We start from the raw sequence: 20,174 nt of genomic DNA on the forward strand, positions 1-20,174 counted from the left end.
CAGTGTAGCCGACTGGGTTTTATATTTATAAAACTGTGGGGAGAATTGTAAAAGATGGGAGAAAACAATATCAGAATCAAGTCTATAAAGTGAAACTCTGGAAAAAGATCACAGACTCAAAATTTTAAATGAAGACTCTGCATTCAGGAAGAAGAAAAGGAAGAAGCACCCAGCAGCAGTGGCTTAACTCCCTGACCCCTTGGCACCTTGGAGATGCACTTATTCTTTCAGCTAACTTTTTGGAAACTAGCTTGCTAATTTGAGCAAATAGCCAGAGGCCCCTTTATAAGGACTGTCTTAGTGGGTGATGATATCTTTGTCCAAAAACTTTTTTCAGTCACAGTCAGGTCTTTCTTAGGACACAGGAAAGCCTGAGCAGGGATGCCTGGAAAAACAGGGGAGTTGTCTTTTTGGGTCTTTTGTGATCCAGGAGGGTTTTGGATACTTGTAGAGAGAGTGAGTGGCATCTTTATCAGGTGGTGGAGAAGACCGGGAAATGGAGGAAGGTGGCATAAAAGCACACCTCTTAAACCCGGGTGCAGGTAGAAAGAAAACTGTTGCAAACCAGAATAAAATAGCCTCTGGATCAAACTCATTTACTCTTCAGCCGGATCAGTTCCACCTTCATCCGAGTTACATACTGAGATTCCTTGTAACATTTTCTTTTATTAAGGGGTGTTCAAAAAGACTGAACAACTATTGATCAATTTTGATTCCCCTCGATTTAAATCAATGAAAAGACATTAATTAAGCGCCTGCTACATTTTATGAGTTATGGTGTTTCTGGGTTTCTAAAATTGAATTAAGACACATTTCCTGCTATTCAGAAGTTTATCATCTTATGGGAAAGACAGACTCATCTATCACCATACAGAGATGATAAGAGCTATGGGAACACAGATGAAGGAGCAATTAATTCAGCCTCTCAGTCTCACAGCCAAATAAAGCTATAAAAAGGTAACATTTGAGTTCGATTTAGATGTGTTAGAAGTGTGTCAGGTGGACAATAGGACAGGTTTACTCAGGAGCAGGCACGCCCGGTGGGTAGAGTTAGGTGCCTACCAGGGGAGTAGGGAATGGTGGAAGGCTCTGGGGCCAGGCTGCGAGGCGCAGTGAGGGACGTGGGAAGTGGTCACTGGTTGTTGATATTATTGTTTTAAGAAGGGGGATGAAAGGATCAGATCTATACTTTAAGTAGGTAACCTTGGAAACAATGTGGAGGGTGGAAGAGGGAGGACAGAGCCCAGTTGGGAGGCTTGGAAAGAGTCTAATTGGAGGAGGATGAGCAGCTGGACTCCCAACAGGTCTGGATGGGGGAGAACACGTGCAAGAATGTTTGCAGGTAGAATTGGTTGTACTTGCTGATAAACTGCATGTGAAAGGCAAGGAAGAAAAGGAGCCAAGCGGAACCTTAGGGCTGTGTCTTGGTGGGGGGGGTACACATGGTTCTATTATTATCTCCAAAATACAGACTCACAGCTCGGGCAAAGTGGTAAATATACCATCCTGAGAACCTAAGTTTGGGTTAAGAAAGCAAACTGGAGATGCAGCTGAGCATCTAGACACTATCTAAAATCATTCTTTTTCTAGATAGTATCCAGAACAAGAGATCTAGACAGTACGTGAGATCATTCCTTTTCTTGTTTTCCCTCCCTCCCTCCTAAACATACACTTCTCATTTCAGCTTCTTTCTGTGTTAATTTTCCCCCCTCACATTTGCTTTTTTAAAAAACAGCTTCATCGAGGTATTGATGACATAAAATGAACTTTACCTACTTAGAGTGTACACTTTGTTAAGTTTTGAAATGGAACTATCATTACAATCAGGTCGGTGGACATATCTATTACACCAGATTTTTCCCGTGCCTGTTCGTAAGTCCTCTCTCCCGCCCTGCTCCGCCTCTCCCGATCCTGCCCTTCCCAGCACGACCGATTTGCTTCCTGTCACTATCGCGTGGTTTGTATTTTCGAGAGTTCTGTGTGAATGGAATCGCGTGATAAGTACTTATTTTTGTCCAGATCCCTTCACTCAGACTGATTCGTGTCGTTGTGTGTATCTATCGTCCGTTCCTGTTTATTGCTGAGAGTTCCATCACGCCGCCTTTTTCTGTGTTGGTTTCCGTCTTTCACTGCTGCCCGGCTATTTCCTATGGAGGGAAGTCTGGCCCGTGGATGTCCCAAGATTTACTTCTTATGGCTGCCTCCAGCAAGAACTGATTCTCATTCTGATCCCAAGTTCGAGAATTCCTGAAACGGGATCTGACTGACCTGCTGTGGGTCGGACACCCACCCCTGGGCCACAGGACTGCGGTCGGGTGGGCAGCGACACGAGAGCCTGGCACAGCCGTGAGAATCTTACAAAGCGTTTGACCCCAGCCGTCAGCCCACAGGGGAACGCCCCTCTGACCTTGCCCTGCTCTTCAGAGTCACCCGAAATGCAGAAGTGCATCATTCTAGCATGCATTCCAAACGTATCACATATTACATGTAAAAAATACATCCTAAAAGGCAAGTTTCTCTATAAATGCAGAGTATAGGAGACCTTTCCAACTATGATACAAAATCTAGAAGTCATCAAGTAAACGATTTAAAATTAAATTCCATACAAATAAGAATCCTTGCTTGGCAAAAAATCTCCTTGAGCAAAGTGAAAGGACAAATGGCAAATTCGGAGCAAATTGTTGGTAACTCATTTCACACACAATGTTTAATGTCCTTAATATTTTAGGATCTCCTATAGGTCAATAAGAAAAAGTTCCCTTAACCAGAAGAAAACTGGGCAAAAATGTAGAGACAGTTGACAGAAAAAAATACTAACAGCTCTTGAATACATAAAGAGGCAACCTCCCTTACTTATATTAAGAGAAATACAAATTCAAACTACAATGAGATACCATTTTCCTATCAAATGAGTAAAAACCTACGTGTTTTTAAGGCCCAGCGTTGGTAAGGAAGGGAGAAGTGGGCGTTCTCCTACAGTGTCAACTGGTGCCCCCTTAGGAGAAAAATTCAGGAATGACCCGGAGAATTGGATATTCCTCGCAGCAGCGTTCGCTGTGGCGAGAAGCTGGCAACACCTCAAATGCCCACCACCGGAGAACCATTAAACACCATCTGGACATCCACGCCTCCGAACGCGGGGAGCCGGAAAAAGAGAACGCGGGCACTTCAATGAATCGGTGTCGAAGATTTCCGAGATGGAGCATGAAGTGGAAATGAAAGCTCGACGCAGAAGGACGCGCACAGCGCGCTCTCATGTGCGTAGACAGGAGGAGACTGCATTTTAAATTCGTATCTGCTGGTCTGTGTGTTCGAAGTCTGTGGAAGGGTTCACAGGAAATATTAACACGGTTACCAGCGGGAAGGGGAAGTGAAAAGTGAACACAACGGAGGACGGGTAGAAAACAGACATTTATGTCTATTTATTTATTTTTCAATCATGTAAATGTATCTACTTGAAAATTGAGTGACTTTTTAAAATTTATATTACGTGTCTTAAATTAAATCAAGCCATTTTCTTCGAAGTGTTGATTCACATTTCAGGTTTGCTTTAGCCAAGCCCGCGGGCTTCCTCTCGGTTTGGCGTCACGATTGGTTTCAGCGTCTGACACCTACGTGTGTGGATCACACAATACACATATTCACGTGCACACTGGGGAAATCTCATAGACATGTGCGGACACTCACCTACGTCAGCGCGAGCTGTGCATCGAGGACTAGGTGTGCACGCGACCCAGAGACAGAGTTGAGTGAGCGGGCATCTCTACAGAGGAAGAGTGTGGGGTGTGAGGAAGTGCGACTCGGGAGGTAACTGGAGAGGAAAAGAGAAAGGGAATGGGGGAATGGAGGTGGGATCAATAGGAAGAGAAAGTTCTTTTGCTTCGATTGCTACAGGCCTGCGCAAGGAGACAATCGTCTCTGACTCAGCAGATCTCAGAGCTGAGTCTCCTTATCCTACAGCCCTGTGTGGGGCTGATCCAAGAGGCCCCAGCTGGCCCCATACTTCCATTCCATGTTCTTCATCCCTTTAATTTTAGGTGTGCCCCAAGAAGTTTGAGGACAACCAAGAGCCCTCTGGGCACATCAAGAGCCTATCATGACCTCCTCACCCTTTCTTCCCGATAACCAGAGATAAGACCAGAAGAGAATGTCCACTTTTAATGGCCCCATTTAGGGAGGTGAAGGACATGGCTATGTCACTGAGCCAAATTCAAATGCAATTCTCCGTCTCGAGGGAAGGGTTTGCTGGCTCAGCGCTGGGGAGTGTTCTCAGCCAGCTGCTCCGCTTGCCCGGGAGTGTGATCTGGAATGCCTCCAGCTGACATGAAAAACCCCACCGTGCAGGGCCCCGAGTCTTCGGTCCCTCATAACAGCTCTTAGGTGAAATAGGGCATTAATCATTGCGAACATTTATCAAGCACTTAGTGTGTGCTCAAAAACTTACGTACATTATTTAATTTATTTTTCACAACTACCTTATACACTGTACTGCTATCCCATTTTACAGGTGAAGAAACTGAGCTTCGAGGTTAACTGCCTTCTCATGTTTGCACAGTCGGTGAGGAGCAAGCCAGTATTTGAACTAAGATGTGAATGAGCACAGAGGTTTGACTCTTAAGTCCAGGGCTTCCCCCCTGGAATGTGCTTGTAAAGCCCTTTGTGAAGTAAGGTTCTGCAACATCACCTGTTGTAACTATGGAACATGATAATAGCTAGCAGTTACTGAGCACTTATGATGTGCCACATATGGCACGTATATCATCTCATTTAACAGTAACCCTTGGAATATATTACCATCCACACAAGAGTCCTTGTCCAGGGCAGCACAGCTGATGAATTTGGAACACTGGCAGTCTGACATCAATGCTTCCCCTATGCTATGCTGTCTTCCCAAAGACTCAAAGGTTCATGAAGAATATTCAGTCAGGTGTTAATGTCTCTGATTGGAAACAACTGAGAATTGCAATATCCTTGGCATATGGCAGTGCGGAAGTTCAGTTCCTGTGCAGATCCACTCTGAGAAAGACAGAAGTGTGAGTGGTCCAAATTCCGCACCACTTTCTAACTCCACCAGTTTTATGTCCCTGTTACTTAGTGCTCCGTGCCCTTTCTATTAAGATAATTGAGGATCAAGTAGCCAGCAGAGTTGTTAATTTAAGCTCTCCTCTCCTTTCTCCCTCTTCCAAATAGATCATTTGCCTTGTCAAATAGGCTATATCTTTTTCTTGTGGGATTTTCATCGAATTTCCCATGGAAGAGTGCTTATCTGCAAATCTACCCTTAATTCAACTCTGCACAGATAAACCAACCCCCTCTCTCCAGGAAACCACATTTAGTTGTCCTAGGGTAGCGATTCTGTTTGTTTCCCACACACTGCTAAAATTCAGTTTGGGCATGCGTGTATGAGGGCTGTCCAGAAAGTATCCAGCCAAGTACTATATGAAAACTAGACATTTATTGAAGATATGAGATACAATGTACATAGGACACTGACACCTCAGTCCCCTTCAAAGCAGGCACCTTGGGACCTCACACCGTTCTCCCAATCGCCATCAGCTGTCCCATCGTAGTTTCTTGAGTCTCATCGATGGTCTGAAATCTCTTCCCTTTCAAAGGTGATTTTAGTTTTGGAAAAAGCCAGAAGTCACCTGGCACCAAATCCAGGCTGTAGGGGGGCTGAATCACCTGGGTGGTTTGATGCCTCACCAAAAAACTCTGCACCAGATGTGAGGCATGAGTGGGCACATTGTTGGGATGAAGCTGCCAATCACCAGTTGCCCATAGCTGCAGCTGTTTTCATCGTATTGCATCTCTTAACTGACAAAGAACATTGAGGTGGTATCCTTATTAATTGTTTGGCCTGGAGGGGTGTACTCATGATGGACAACAACTTCCTAATTACAAAACACAGTTAACACGGTCTTGATCTTGCTGCGACTTTAAAGTACCTTCTTTGAGCATGGAGCACCAGGCGACTTCCACTGGGACAACTGGGCCTCTGTTTCTACATTGTGGCCGTAGACCCACAATTCATCTCTGGTCACAACCTTCTTGGGGAAATCTGGTTCACTGGTAGCGGTTAGAATCAAGTCATTAGCAATTGCAGCACGATGTTCCTTCTGCTCTGATAGCACAAGCCGCCAAACAAATTTTGCAACAACACGTTTCATGCCAAGATCCTGCATCAAAATCTTGGACAGTAGTTTTTGGAGTCTCCAGAGCAGCTTCTAGTTCTCACATGGTCAGCTGCCCACTGTTGTTGATTGCAGCCCGTACATTTTCAGCATTCTCAGATGTTCTGCTGGTTGCAGGCCTTCCGGAACGTGGATCACTTTCAGCGGATTCTCAACCATCTTTGAAGCACTTGTGCCAAAGTTTTATTTGCGCTGCACTCACTGTATCATCCCTGAAAGTCTTCTGAATCATCCAGATAGTTTCCTCAGAGGAATGTTCAAGCTAAATGCAAAGTTTGCTGAGCTCTGCTCGCTCAGTCATTTTGAATATGACAGCCACACAGTACACATGCTCACTCAGCGGTGTCTACCACCCCCACTGACTAGTGCATTGAAGTTGTCATTGCTCCTGCACGTGCATTCCAAGTCCACTCTCCTTGGCTGCCAATTACATTGATGTTGTGCAAACCATTCTCATTATATTAAAGATGGCTGGACTTTTTCGGGACAGACCTTGTACATTTCATAAACCCTCAAAATCACTCCTAAGCAATCTTTAAGATTAAAAAAAAAAAAGAGAGAAAGAGATGCTGCTTTTTCTTGACTTCAAATTTATAAAATTCTTTTCCTCCCTCTAAAGATACAGTGCCAACGTAGTGTGTGTGTCTCACTGTACTGTAAGCTTCCGGAAGATGGGGACTATTTCGTATTCACCTGTATCTCTCACAGTGCCTTGTGCATAGTATGTGCTTAGTATCTACTTGCTGAGCGTTATTTGTAGATTTAGAAAGCACTGTTTCAATCAAGGACTATTTATTATTTATTATTATTTATTATTTTTCTCAGCCTCTTTACCATCACGATTTCTGTTGATCTGACAGTGCTGATAGCCAGTTCCATGGAAAGCTCCTACTATGTGCCAGGCAATCTGCCCGATCCTGAGGATACAAATAGGATGAAATCTACTTTCTCTGCTTCAGGAACTCATGTCTACACTTTAGCCTTTCTGCCTGAGGGAAGAGTGCCATCAGTCTCTTAAGGAATAGAGATGTTTCTAGGATACAGAAGTTTCCCTACATCCCCAGATGTAAGCGCAAGCTGCAAAACGAGGCAGCTTGGAAAGGAAAAGCCAGCCCGTCACGCTTGTGCTCACAGCGCCCTGTTATTGTTCCAGGTGGAAGGCGGAAGACAGAGGAGCAGAGAAATGACAGATGAAGCCTTTTAATTTGCTGGCAATTAATTCTTTCACTTATTTTAAATTAAAATGTTCAGCCCTTTCCCCGTCACTCATCGACAACTGTTAACATCAGTGTCTTTTCAGCATTTGGAAGGCTCTGAGTATAAACAGCCCATTACCTTGCACTGAAAGATAAACTGTAGAATCTTGATTAAGCAGAATCCTCTGGGAACTAGCTTTATCGGTCCATTGATTCTTCTACTTATCGGGGATTTAGCAAGAAAAGTTTATTAGCATTTGTTCGTTCCGTCAATTAATCAACACAACATGGTGTGGTGGTGAAGAGCGGTCTCTGGAGCCGGGCTGCCTGGATTCAACCACAGCTCCATCACTTCGTTACCTTGGGCAGCTTGCTCACCTCTCTGTGCCTCTGTCTCCTCTTCTGTGAAATGGAGCTGACGATGGTCTTTATTTCATAGCATATCTATGAAAAATTATGTAGATTAACATATATAAAGTCCAAGGGTCATCCTAGAACATGGTAGGTGCTACATAACTTAACTGTTATTATTGTCGCTCCCTCTTACAATCTCTCCGCGAAGACAATGAGCAGGATAAGCACGACCCCTCCTCCCAGTGAATTCCTGCTGTTATAAAAACATTCAAGCAACACAGAATCATGTAGAGTAAACTATGAAAAACATACTCCATCTCTCCTAATTCTACTCCTCAGAGGTAACCATTATTAATAATTTTGTGTGTATTCTTCCAAACTATTTTTTCTAGGAATGTGAAAATATATACATAGATATCAGTTGTTCATTTTTAGAAGAAATATACTAATGTTGCTGAAAACTTATCAGTACATTTTTGCAAGTCAGTCCATACACACCTATCTCCTTTGATGTGGCTGCCTTTGCCTTCTATGATAAACCATACTTTTTAATTTAATCTTCTTGTTTTTTAAAAATCCTCACCCAGAGATATGTCTTTTGATCTGACAGAGAGAGAGAGAGAGAGAGAGAGAGAGAGACATCAATGTACCCCCTGTATGCACCCCAACCAGGGATTGAACCTGCAACCTTTTAGTGGGCGCAGTGCTCCAACTGACTGAGCCCCCTGGCCAGGGCTAACTTCCTTTTGATGCGCATTAGTTTGTTCCAGAGTTTTGAGTAGTGCAAACTGCTAAAATGAACATCCTGTACAGTAAGCCCTGCACATTTGTAGGCTACTTTTTAGCAGAGGTTCCCTAAAATGGACATTGTTTTTTACAATGGACAGTCCATAGCATTTTAGCATTGTTTCTTAAAGTGGACGTTCTATTTATACGTTTATATGAACACATTCGGTTGACAAAGCAGGACTGAGACAGGTTTGGAAAGACAGCCTCCCAGCCATTATGACAAACCCCGTCCCATCACACCAGGCTGTGGAGATGGGTCAGCTGGGTTGAAACAGCTCATTTTGTTGCAGTTTTCTTCCTTTTAAAGATGTGGTAGAAGCATTCTCATTACGAGCTGTGATTAACCAAGTTCCAGGTACTTAAGGCTTTCATCTCCATCTCAGAATCTCATTCACACCCCCTTTCTCTTCCAGTCCACTCTCCCCAAGACATCGTGACCTGGCCAAAAAAAAAAAACAAACCCAAAACACATGAATCCGTGACTTCTGTTCTTCTCCAAATATTTAAAGCATCTGGACAGTGAAAGAAGGAGCAAGTGAGCAGAGAAAGAGGGGAGGAAGAGGTAAAAGAAATGACAGCCAGGTGGGGACCATGATATGTTTATACTGGAAAATCACTCAAGAGCATCCTCATGCTGTAACTACACACAGATTATGACAAATTGGGTAAATGCATCTGTGGTCCTGAACTAAGCTAAAGACAGGCCAAAAGGTAGGCCCTGGATGCGTGAGTTAGGGTACGGGCTCAACAGTCCTGCAGAGAGGCCGAAGGTACAGTGGCTCGAGACAAAAGTTGAATGCTCCCTCTTGGAAGGGTAGGCTGCAGGTCCAGAGCAGACACGCAGGCTGTTCCCTGAGGTCATCTGAGAGACAGGCACTGGGCAGCTCTCCCCCCACACACACCCGCAGTGGTGGCCCCCCCTGGTGTAAGGTGGCTGCTGCAGCCGCTGCCCTTCCCCACACAGCAGGAAACAGATGGAGCACACACCCTCTCCTCTGCCAATAACATGGCACTGATGCTGCTCACGTCACTTCTGCTCACATTCCCATGGCGGGAATTTAGCCGCATGTCCCTCCTAGTTGCCATAACAAAGTACCACAAACTGAGCAGCTTAAAATAACAAAAAATGTATTGACGCACAGGTCTGGAGGCCAGAAGTTCAAAATCAAGGTGTGGGCAGTGCTGTGCTCCCTGTACACCATGTAGAAAACAGTCCTGCTTTGCCTCTTACAGCTTTCTTTTTTTTCTGGCCATCTTGGCATTCCTTGGTTTATCAGTGCATCCGATCTCTGCCACCGTCATCGCATGCCATCTTCTCCCTGTGTATCTCTCTGTCTTCACGTGGTCGTCATTTTTTAAGGACTTTAGTCATATTAGGCTAGGGCCCACCCTAATGACTTCATCTGAATGTGATTGAATCCACAGAGACTATTTCCAAATAAGACCACATTCACAGGTATGGGAGATTAGGACTTCGGTATATCTTTTGGGGAGGGACACAATTCAACCAATAATAATGATGTATGTTAACTATGGCTCTCAAGCTCTAGCATGGACCAGAATCATCTAGAAGATTTGTTAGAATACAGATTTCTGGGCCACATTTCCAGAGTTTGTGATTCAGTAAGTCTGGGGTGGGACCTAAGATCTGCATTTCTTTTTTAAAAATCCTCACCCAAGGATATGTTTATTGACTTTAGAGAGAGATGAAGGGGGGGAGAGAGAGAGAGATAGAGAGAGAGAGAGAGGCATTGATGTGAGAGAAAAACATTGATCAGTTGCCTCCCCTATGCATCCCAACTGTGGATTAAATCTGCAACCTAGGTGTGTGCCCTGACTGAGGATTGAACCTGCAGCCTTTTGGTGTACAGGACAATGCTCCAACCAGCTAAGCCACCCAGCGAGGGCAGATTCGCATTTCTAATAAGTCCCCAGGTGGTGCTGTAGCTGTTGTTTCGATGGAATACTTTAAGAACCACTAGCGGAGGGCCTTGCAACTCAAAGTGCAATCCCCAGACCAGCAGCACGGGCATCATCATCCCTGCTAGAAACACAGACTGTCTTTTGGCCCGTACCCCAGACCTACTGAATCAAAATCTTCACCTAGCGGGTGATGTGTATGCGTATTAAAGTTTGAGAAGCCTGTTCTAGGAGACCCACAGTTCCAGCACAAGCTGGAAAGTCAGCTGCCTCCAGATACAGATGCAAGGTTCTATAAGATCAATCCAGTAGGCTCAGCCCAGGTCAAGCTGGCCTCCTCACAGAGGCCTCTAAGAGCCTCATTTGGTATCTGGCTCTCAGAAGAAGCCACATCTCTCCCAGAAGTCCCCACCTTCATACCTACTCACACTTGGGGGATCCTGGGAAATCATACCTGAGATCAAGTTTTCAGACAAGTAACTGAACCTCACGTGCAACCACCACATTTGCCAAAGAGAGAAAAGGGCTTACTCTCAGAAGCCAGTGCAACTCACACTCACAGATGGTGCTAGGCCACAGGGAAGTGGGAGATCCACAGATGGACCAAAGAGCACACAAGGAAAATGGTTATGAGGGTTTTTTCACGGACCTGTGCTTGATCTCTTGACTTATCTTGATTTCTTTTAGTGCAGTCTTGGGAGTAACTATTTATTTTCATCGTTACTCTAATTTGAGAAGCAGGTTCCCTTTGCTGTAATACAGTGTGCGCTCTAAAGGGGGAGCAGGAAACAGCACGGTCCCTGTGAGTTCCTCTGAATGCCCTGAGAGTTGTGCAATTCTCTCTCTGGAATAGAGTTCCCAGTGGTATTGTTTGCGGTGAGATGTTTGCTCTGGCAAGAAATGTTCTCAGTGGTCGTTATTATGGTTTTCTAAATAAGGGCCCTGGCCAGACCTGACCCTGCACTAAAGCAAAGAAAAGCTTTGGCACCTGAGTCTGCTGCAGCGACTCAGGCCGCACCTCTGCTCGCTGGGCTGGGGCTATGGCCTCTCTGCTGCTCTGAACTTGAGACAGCCAAGGTCGTTTGCTCCCTGCCTGTTCATTTGTACCCACTGAAGGCAATTTACAGATTTGCCCGCCTCTGGAAGATATGCTCCCAAGGGTGATCCCCCTCACGTGAAAATCTGACTCAGAAGCAGAAGCACAGAAGAGTTTGAGCTGACATCTGGCTCAATGTCTTCACCGACTTCAATCTCTCCCTTCTGTAGGTGCAGAGAGGAAAAGTGACTCAACGTGGCTCACACAGCTAGCCCAAGGCAGAACCTGGAGTAAATTCCCAGTGCTTGCCCTGTCGCCCCTTCACCATGCTATTCCCCTGGGAGGTGAACTGACTTTGGTGTCAACCATAAACTAATTAGCTGCCATGTTGCTCCAAACCATCACCAGTTTATTCTTGTGTTCTCTGTTCCTAACCAACAAGATACATGAGTATTAGCCCAAAATTCTGTTTCCAGGGCAGTACAGGTCAGGGATATACCTACCATCCAAAAGTCAGAGAATGGTAGGCTGTAGAGCAGGACAGGGCCATTCAGGAGCACACGGGAGTCACGCAGGTGGTAAACAGAACCAGCCCGCTCTGCTAGGTTCCATGGAAACTGGGGGCGACAGGCCCCGTCTAATGAGGTGTCTCATACCTACCTCCAGTAGACAGAGTCTTTGGGATTGGAGATCAGAGGATGGCAGGCGTATCCATTTTTTAAGAGATACTAGAATTTTGTATGTGTTTATAAGGGAAATCTCTTGCATTTTAAATATTGGCTCAGATTTTCAAATGTCTTTTAAAACACTGGCAGGCTAAACGCAATCCAGCCCATGGGCTGCCAGTACAGCCTCTGCAGCACAGCACTGGTCTGGGAAAAAGGGACGCCAGGCATTGCAAACCTATGAAACCCTTCTTCGTCTGTTGTCTTCCATGTCCATGGAAAGGACTGGAAATAGCCCAAGAAACATTTCTCAATATTCAAATATGTCTGGAATTTACAAAATATGCAGGATAGTAGGGTCCACAGAAAATAGGCCTTATCTATTGCTGAAAAGGGAGGGGTCTATTTGTAATTTCAACAACCTCTTTGGTTTATACAGACAGTTTTAAGCAAAAAAACTTTGAGTGTATCAGTTTTTTTAAACCTCTTAAAAGAGAGGTAATTCTCTCAAGGCCATTTTTGATATTTCAGTCCCTTCTGCGCAACCCCGCTCGCTTCCGCAGCTGCGCAGTCTGCTGAAGAAATCCACTCCTGACCCTTCAGTAAGTGAAGCACACAAGGAAATTTGCCTGCATTTCAACAAGAGCACTGGGACCCCTTACCCCATGGGTAAGCACCATGGTGAGGTCAGCACCTCTCATTCTCAGTTCCTTTGCATCCTTGCTGGGAATTTAACACCCAAAGCACCAGTTGGGCAGCATTCCAGAGTTTTCAACCACATGTCGACACTCACGTCCCCCATCAGGCACTGCAGGCCAGATCCCAATGTCAGCCACTCACTCATCTACGCTGGCCTCAGGTAAGACAGAACAGAGCGAAACGCTTGGGTCACAGGCCACATTCTTCTATCGTATCATCCGAGCTGTTGCTGGGAGGGTGTTCATCCCCTAAACCAAACACCTCGGGCCTCGTGACAGAAGCCATGCCTTCCTCTGGGTACGCTCACAGCCCCCCACCAGGCCCTGGCCCCTCCAAGACTCTCCAGAGTGGTTTGCACAGCCTGCCATGTTTGCTCTCTCCATCTGTCCCGTCTGTCCAGTCTGTCCAGCCCCACAGAGCGAGACCACGGGGAGCGACCTGCCAGGGTGCTGTGCTAACACAGAATGCTCGGCAGGGACTCGGGGCCACAGGACAATGTGCCAGAAGCTGGCTGCCAGAGCTGATGAGAGCTGGCTCTGCCTTAGAGAGCTTTCTGGGTGGGCTCCAGGACCTTCAGGTCTTCGTGATGCAGTGTTGTAATCACGGCGGTGCTGACTTTGATTGGGTATTGATTATGTGCCTGGCAGCGTTCTAAATGCTTCACCTGCATTATGTCACTTAATCTTCCCAAGAATGTTCTGAGAAGACCAATATTATCTTCATTTTGTGGATGAGGAAACTGAAGGTTAGAGAGTTGCCTTGTTCAAGGTCACAGATAGGGGTGCAGATAGGGGCTCAGCCAGGATTCACATCGTTCTTAGCGTCCACTCATGTTTTGGGAAAATCCAGCTCTCGGCTCAGTGCTCAGATGAATCGGTTGTGCACAGGAACCACAGGGAAGCGCGCTGCAGCCTGGTCTGAAGAGGTGGCATTGTGTAGTTACTGTGGTGGAGTCAGACAGAATTGAATTTCAAATTTTGCCCCACCACTTCCTAGATGTGAACTTGGGCAAATTACTTAATCTTCCTCACCTTAGTTTCCCCCAGCTATGGAGTGAAACTAAATTAGTATCTACCTACCTCAGAAGATATTCTCAGAAACAAATGAGCTAATGGATATAAAGCACTTACTAGGATCTGACACATATTAAGTGCTAAATTGATTGTAGCTGTTGTTAAAATTTCCCTTCAATTTTAGCTCTTTAAGAAATCCATATTTTCAGAAATGGTGGTTCCTTTAAGTGAGGTCTTGAAACTGGAAAATACACCGGAGTTCAGGCTGCCTGTCACTGCCAAACCCAAGCAACGACAGTGATTGAATCTTTATGGGTGCTTTATTCAGATGGCCGGCTGGCTCTCTGAGAAGATGGCAGGTTCGTACCCTAACAGACCATCTTCCCTTCTCTTTCCAGGCCAGACTTTTTATAACAGGGAATAAACAAGGTGTGGTGAGGGCTTTGAGATGCAGGGAGGATTAGGTGAAAGAAGCTGCAACATTCCTGTCCTGGGCAGTTAGCTGTTCCCAGGGGCGGGTGGTCGTCTATCTCTCCCTGGAACACAAAGGCCTGGATGCCTCTAGTGGTCCCCAGGCGGTAATCTTTAGCAGTGCCCCAGGAGGTCAGCTGTCGGGCCTTATCTGCAGTTTTTGGAAAAAAAAAAAAAAAGCTTTAGCATATACATTACTTGCTAGGCTTATAACTCGTTACCTTAAACTAAAATTTCCCAACTCTTGAGTCCCCCATCAGTCTATGTATTACTAAGATGTTCCTAAGATGGAGAACGAACGTTGAAGAAATACATAATCCCCTCTATGCCCCCAGCTCAAGGTGCAGTGGGCTCCCTCAGGGCAGCCTGGGCCATCTCAGCGAAGGCCCAGAAGGCTCCTCCATGAGTTCTGGGCCTAGCTGACCTTCAGGGCTTCCCAAATTGGAACAGAATGACAAGACCTTTATACCTTCAACTGATCAGTCACTGCGTGTGAGCCGCTCCGAGACAGGGACCAGCCCAAGGCGGGGTAGGGGGGTCGGGGGAGGCTCCCTGCAGCCTAGGGTCATTGGCCAACAGCTCTCCGCAGCTGGGACAGCCAGCCCTTGATTGAAAGGGAAGGGGCATCTGGTGGCAGATCACAGTTTTCTCTACAGCTCAGTTGTACTGTTTGTCTTTTTTTTATTTTTGACTACATTTTTCTTTCTAACAGCTCCCAACACTTCACAAGCGAGCACATTTTTCTCACTCACTTGCAGAAGGCTCTTAGGCAGTGAGGTGCTCCCCTGCCTGCTCATGCCCATTTTTCACACGATGAAAAGTGACATATGGCAAGTCACTGACTGACCGGGAATCACACCAGGTCTTCTGCCATTCGGGCCAGGTTCTGCCTCTACAGTATTGCTTACTTCTTATTTGGCTACCATCTCCAGGTTCCGTGAAGCCAGACCTGAACATTGTGTTTGGTTTTGTGTCATGGAGAATGCTGACTTCTCAGGGCCCTGCCCCATCACGAGAGCTCATCACGAGCTCTCCCACACCTCCCTACCAGGCCCAGGACTGGGTGGGAGTGGCCGAGGGTGCCCCAAACCACTGCTAACCACACCCAAGCCGAGGAGCGTGGGCAAACAGCACTCTCCCCCAGCACTCGGGCCTTCCGGTACCTTGCGCCTCATCCTGGCTCCCTTCTCCACGCGTAGGAAGCTGTCTGGCTGTCTCAAATCACGGTCAGTGCCAGGGACTCCTTCAAAAAAGGGCCAGTTACATAGTCCAGGGTGAATCCCAACTGCGGCCACTCTGGTGACAGTCTTGGTGGGCATCGTAGGACATTGTGAAGCTTGTTGACAGTATGCAATTTCTGATAACATTGGGATCCGGTAAAGTTGTAATTTCAGCACTCCTGAGGATTCGCCAATAGATCCTCTTTTTTTTTTCCTGTAAGAGAAGCATCTGAAATATACACTGTATTAAATCCTCCTTTGAATTCACCTGGCCCTCCAGGTATCATTTTAACCTTTTGCTGTACGAAAGGACAGGGGCTCCTGGACCCATCAGAGCTCTAGGCCAGAGGTTCCCAGATTCTCTCTTCAGACAAACACGCGTGCACACACATGCAAAAGAGCTGGGGGTGGCCTACTCCAGACATACAGAATTCATGTTAAGAAGATTAAATGGGTCAAAGAAAAACATTTTATACTGAACAAAGGCATAATCCACAATACAGACCTAACAGCTGGAGCTTTCTGTGACAATAACAACTATGTTAGAAATGTAGAGAAGAAGAATGCTTGAAATACAATATTTGTGAGAGACTTAAACACACATCTCAAACTTTGACCCTTAAAATAAACAAAAATTGTCAAAAACACAGAAAATCTGAATCATAAATAGAATTCTTCTCTTACAAAGAGTAAAAATGCCATCATTTTCAGCTTCGGTGGAACATTTACAAAAAGTGATCTTATGATAAGATACAAAGATGAACTCTAAGTTTTAAACCATAAAATTTATATGAGCCGTTTTATCATATCACAGAGTAATAAAACTGGAAATTAAACAAACAAATAAACCATCCACTTGAGGTGAAGGGCAAACTTCCAGGTTGTTATTATGACAAAATGAAATAAAAATTATATACTTTATTTTTATTTTATCCTCACCCAAGGATATCTTTTCTCTTGTTTTTAGAGAGAGAGAGGAAGGGAGAGAAAGAAACATTGGTGCTAGAGAGAAGCATCGATTGGTGGCCTCCCGTGTGCCCCCGGACCAGGGGATCATATGGGCCAGACCAGGGATTTAACCCTCACCTTTTCAATTACGGGCTGATGCTCCAAGCAACTGAGCCACACCAGCCGGGGCAGGCTGTTTTTAAAACAAGGAAATCGAGAGCACTTCTCATGTGTTTGTGTAATAAACATTTACTGATCACTGCTAGATGATAGCTATTGTTCTAAAAGCAAGACCTTCAGCACTGAAAAGATGGAATCCGTTCTTGTGGGCTTGTGTTCCTACTAGATTGGGAGAAGATAGCTAGGCAAGAAGGACATGAATAAAACAAGAAAATATCAGGAGTGACGCTTGCTTTAATAAAATAAAACAGGCCCCGACTGGCGTAGCCCTGTTGGTAGGGCACCGCCGCACAAACTGGAAGGTAGTCAGTTTGATACCTGGCCAGGGCACGCATGTGGGCTGTGGGCCGGGTCCCTGGTTGGGGGCACACGAGAGACAATCCATTGATGTTTCTCTCCCCCTCTTTCTCCCTCCCTTCCCCTCTGTGTAAAAATAAATAAATAGAATCTTTAACAAAATAAAATAAAACACAATGATGTGACTGAGAATTACTGGCGTGGGGGTGGTACTACTCGTGGTCGGGAAGGCCTCTCGGAGGGCACTTAAGCTGAGCTCTGGACAGAAGGAAGAGTTTGCCCTCTGAGGACCTGGGAATGCGCACTGCAGCAGAGGAGGGCTTGCAGCCTGGGGCAGAGTCAGAGGCTGGGCACAGCACGTGCGAAACTTAGGGACTCCAAGTTTTCTCATTGCTGAAGAAAGAATGAAAATAATTGAACTGTTCATTTAATTCAAGAGCTTAGAATAAGGACTATACGAAGAAGAAAGGAACAGTAAACAACCAAAATAAATTAATGCAAAAACAAAACAAAAAGAGAACAGGATTGATTTGAAAATCCAGGTTTAGTTGTTTGGGGGGAAAGGTATAAAAAATAAGCATTTAATCAAACATTTTTTTAAAAACACATATAAAAATACATGTAGAAGGCAACTGAATTTTTTTAACAGAACTCAGATAATTCTGGTACCAAATCTGACACACACACACACAAAAAAGAAAGAAAGAAAGAAAGAAAGAAAGAAAGAAAGAAAGAAAGAAAGAAAGAAAGAAAGAAAAAGAGAAAAGCATGTCAAACTTTAAATCAATCTTATTTATGCCTCTGGAATCATAAACCTACTAAACCGAATTCATAGCGTATGAAATGCCTCGTGGTTCACATCCAAGAAAGCTTCATTCCAGAAATGCCGGGATAACTTAAAATTCAAGAAAAAAAAATGGCATGATTTTTTTTCCAGTAAGACATATTTTATAATCACAATGGATGAATAAAGGCTTTTGATAAAATTCAACCCTTTTTCTGATTCAGTTACTCTGGCAACTTGGAAGGCTAAGCTAACTGGGACCCCTTGCTTCATGCAACACAGAGAAATGGCAGATGACTTATAATATACACAATTTAAATAATAGTTGGGCTCCTAAGAAAGAAAGAAAAAACTAGTTATATAAACAATGAAGGAACTTAAAGCCAGAATTAAAAACTGATGTAATGATGACTTAGGAAATGCGGTTGGGGGTATCAAACCCTAATACTGGCTCTAATAGCCAAAAAATCAGCTTGATTTTTTTTTCCATTACAGGATAGGATGTATGGTTTGGGGCCTGCATAAAGTGGGAGGCTGTGACTAAGATTATTTTATAAAATTGGGATGCCGAGGAACGAACTGGGAACAAGAAACATACCATTCCCTGGAACAGAAAAGAGACAAGGAAACTTGAGTCTTCTTAGAGTTTTCTCTCATTAGAGAAAAAACTCTTCCTGTAGAAACCAAAACCTTGAGCTTGTGCTTTGCATGAGCGTGGAGGCCAAATGTCCACTACTCAGGTGTTGGAGGCATCTCCAAGTAAAAAAAATTAAAGTAAAACTGGTTTGGCGCTAGCAAGTCCCTAGGACCCGCCCCCATGGTCTGTTTTTGCACAACTTGTGTTGAGAATGTTTTTTTCATTTTCAAAGGGTGGTAGGAGAGGCAGAGGAGAAGAATAAGAACAGACAGAGACTAGATGACTGGATGTGGCCTGCAAAGACCGAAGTATTTACCACCTGGCTTTGTTGGGAGAGAGAAGCTTGCTAACGCTGATGAAGAGCACACGCAAAGCCCAAAGGAGGAAAATATCACCCATTGAAGAGCGCCTTATAAGAAAAAATTACTATGTGACAAAATAATCCACTGGTTAGGATGCACAGTCTGAAGAAACTGTAAAAATAGGTATTTTTTAAATGATTATGTGATAAAGGGAAGTAGATGATAAAAAGACTGAAATTAAAATTCAAAGGGAAAATTAAATAGCAGATTTAAACACCATTTAAGAAGGTATATCTGAGAAAACTAGAATATAACAAAAAATTGTAAAGGGGTAGAAAATATGACAAAGAAACTAAGAGGAAAGATAGACTGAGAAGGAGCAATTAGTTTTAGTTCCAAAAGAAAATATGAAAGAAAATAACATACAATATTTTTAAATTATTATGATATTTTAAGAATTGAAAAAAACAAGGGAGGTGGGGATGGCTGAGGTGGGAGGGGAGTGGTGGGGGGTAAATGCAGACAACTGTACTTGAACAACAATAAAATAATTAAAAAATATATATAATCCAAAAAAAAAGAATCGATAGAAACATAAATCCTTAGGCTCAAGAAGCACACTAAGTCTTCAGCAGGATCAAAAATGAACTCTACAGCTAGATACATTATGGTAAATTAGCACACACGCAGAAAAAAGAGAGAGAATTAAAAGTGAGTAGAGAGAAGACACAAATTCCACTGTGGCAAAGTTGCTGTATGTCCCCCTAGTACAGTCTAAATCTTCTGGAGAAACACAGTGTTAATTGGGCACATGATCGCTAATGATAGGGTTCTATAAATAAAGCATGACTTCCACATTTGGCTTTAGAATCCTGTAATATCGTACATAATTATGAAAAAATTTAAAAATTTAAAGGCAACTCCTGAAAGTAAAAGGAAACAACCCTAACTTGTATTTAAAGGGTGGCATGACCGCATGGGAAGAAACTGGTCCACGTGGCTCTGACACACAGTGACTTGACCGTGTGTCTCTGGTAGCATATGCTCTTGAGGACAAAATTAATTTCAGAATAAAAAAACCTCTTCACAGTGGTCGTATCATTAGCGGGCAGCAGTGGCATTACTGTGTGTGCATTTGGGACGAAGCGGATGGGTAACTGTGGCACTGCATTGGTCTGCTGGGGCTGCCACGACAAGCTACCGCAGACTCGGTGACTGAACAAGAGAAATGTATTTTCCCACAGTTCCGAGGCCACAAAGCCCAAGATCAAGGAGTCATGAGGGTTGGTTCCTGGGGAGGCACCTGTTCCTGGCTCCCAGACAGCTGCTGGGCCCTGCATGGCCTTTCCTCTGTGTGTCTGACACACACCCAGATCTCTCGTGTCTTACGACCTCCTTTAACCGAAATTACCTGCCTAAAGGTCCTATCCTCCAGTACAGTCCCATCAGGTGAGGGCTTCTTATATAAA

The 20,174-nt window shown here is 44.5% G+C and overlaps 1 long non-coding RNA gene across 1 annotated transcript in view; it reads left to right on the forward strand.

The window, feature by feature from the left end:
• LOC139440387 (uncharacterized) overlaps positions 1-19,053 on the forward strand; it is a 40,580-nt gene extending 21,527 nt beyond the window's left edge. Inside the window, exon 3 of the long non-coding RNA XR_011650609.1 lies at positions 18,636-19,053. This is a non-coding gene — a long non-coding RNA (uncharacterized lncRNA). The remainder of the gene's footprint in view (positions 1-18,635) is intronic.
• Positions 19,054-20,174: the final 1,121 nt, after the last annotated feature.

This window comes from Desmodus rotundus, chromosome 12 (genome assembly GCF_022682495.2).
Source record: "Desmodus rotundus isolate HL8 chromosome 12, HLdesRot8A.1, whole genome shotgun sequence".
Lineage (NCBI taxonomy): Eukaryota > Metazoa > Chordata > Mammalia > Chiroptera > Phyllostomidae > Desmodus > Desmodus rotundus.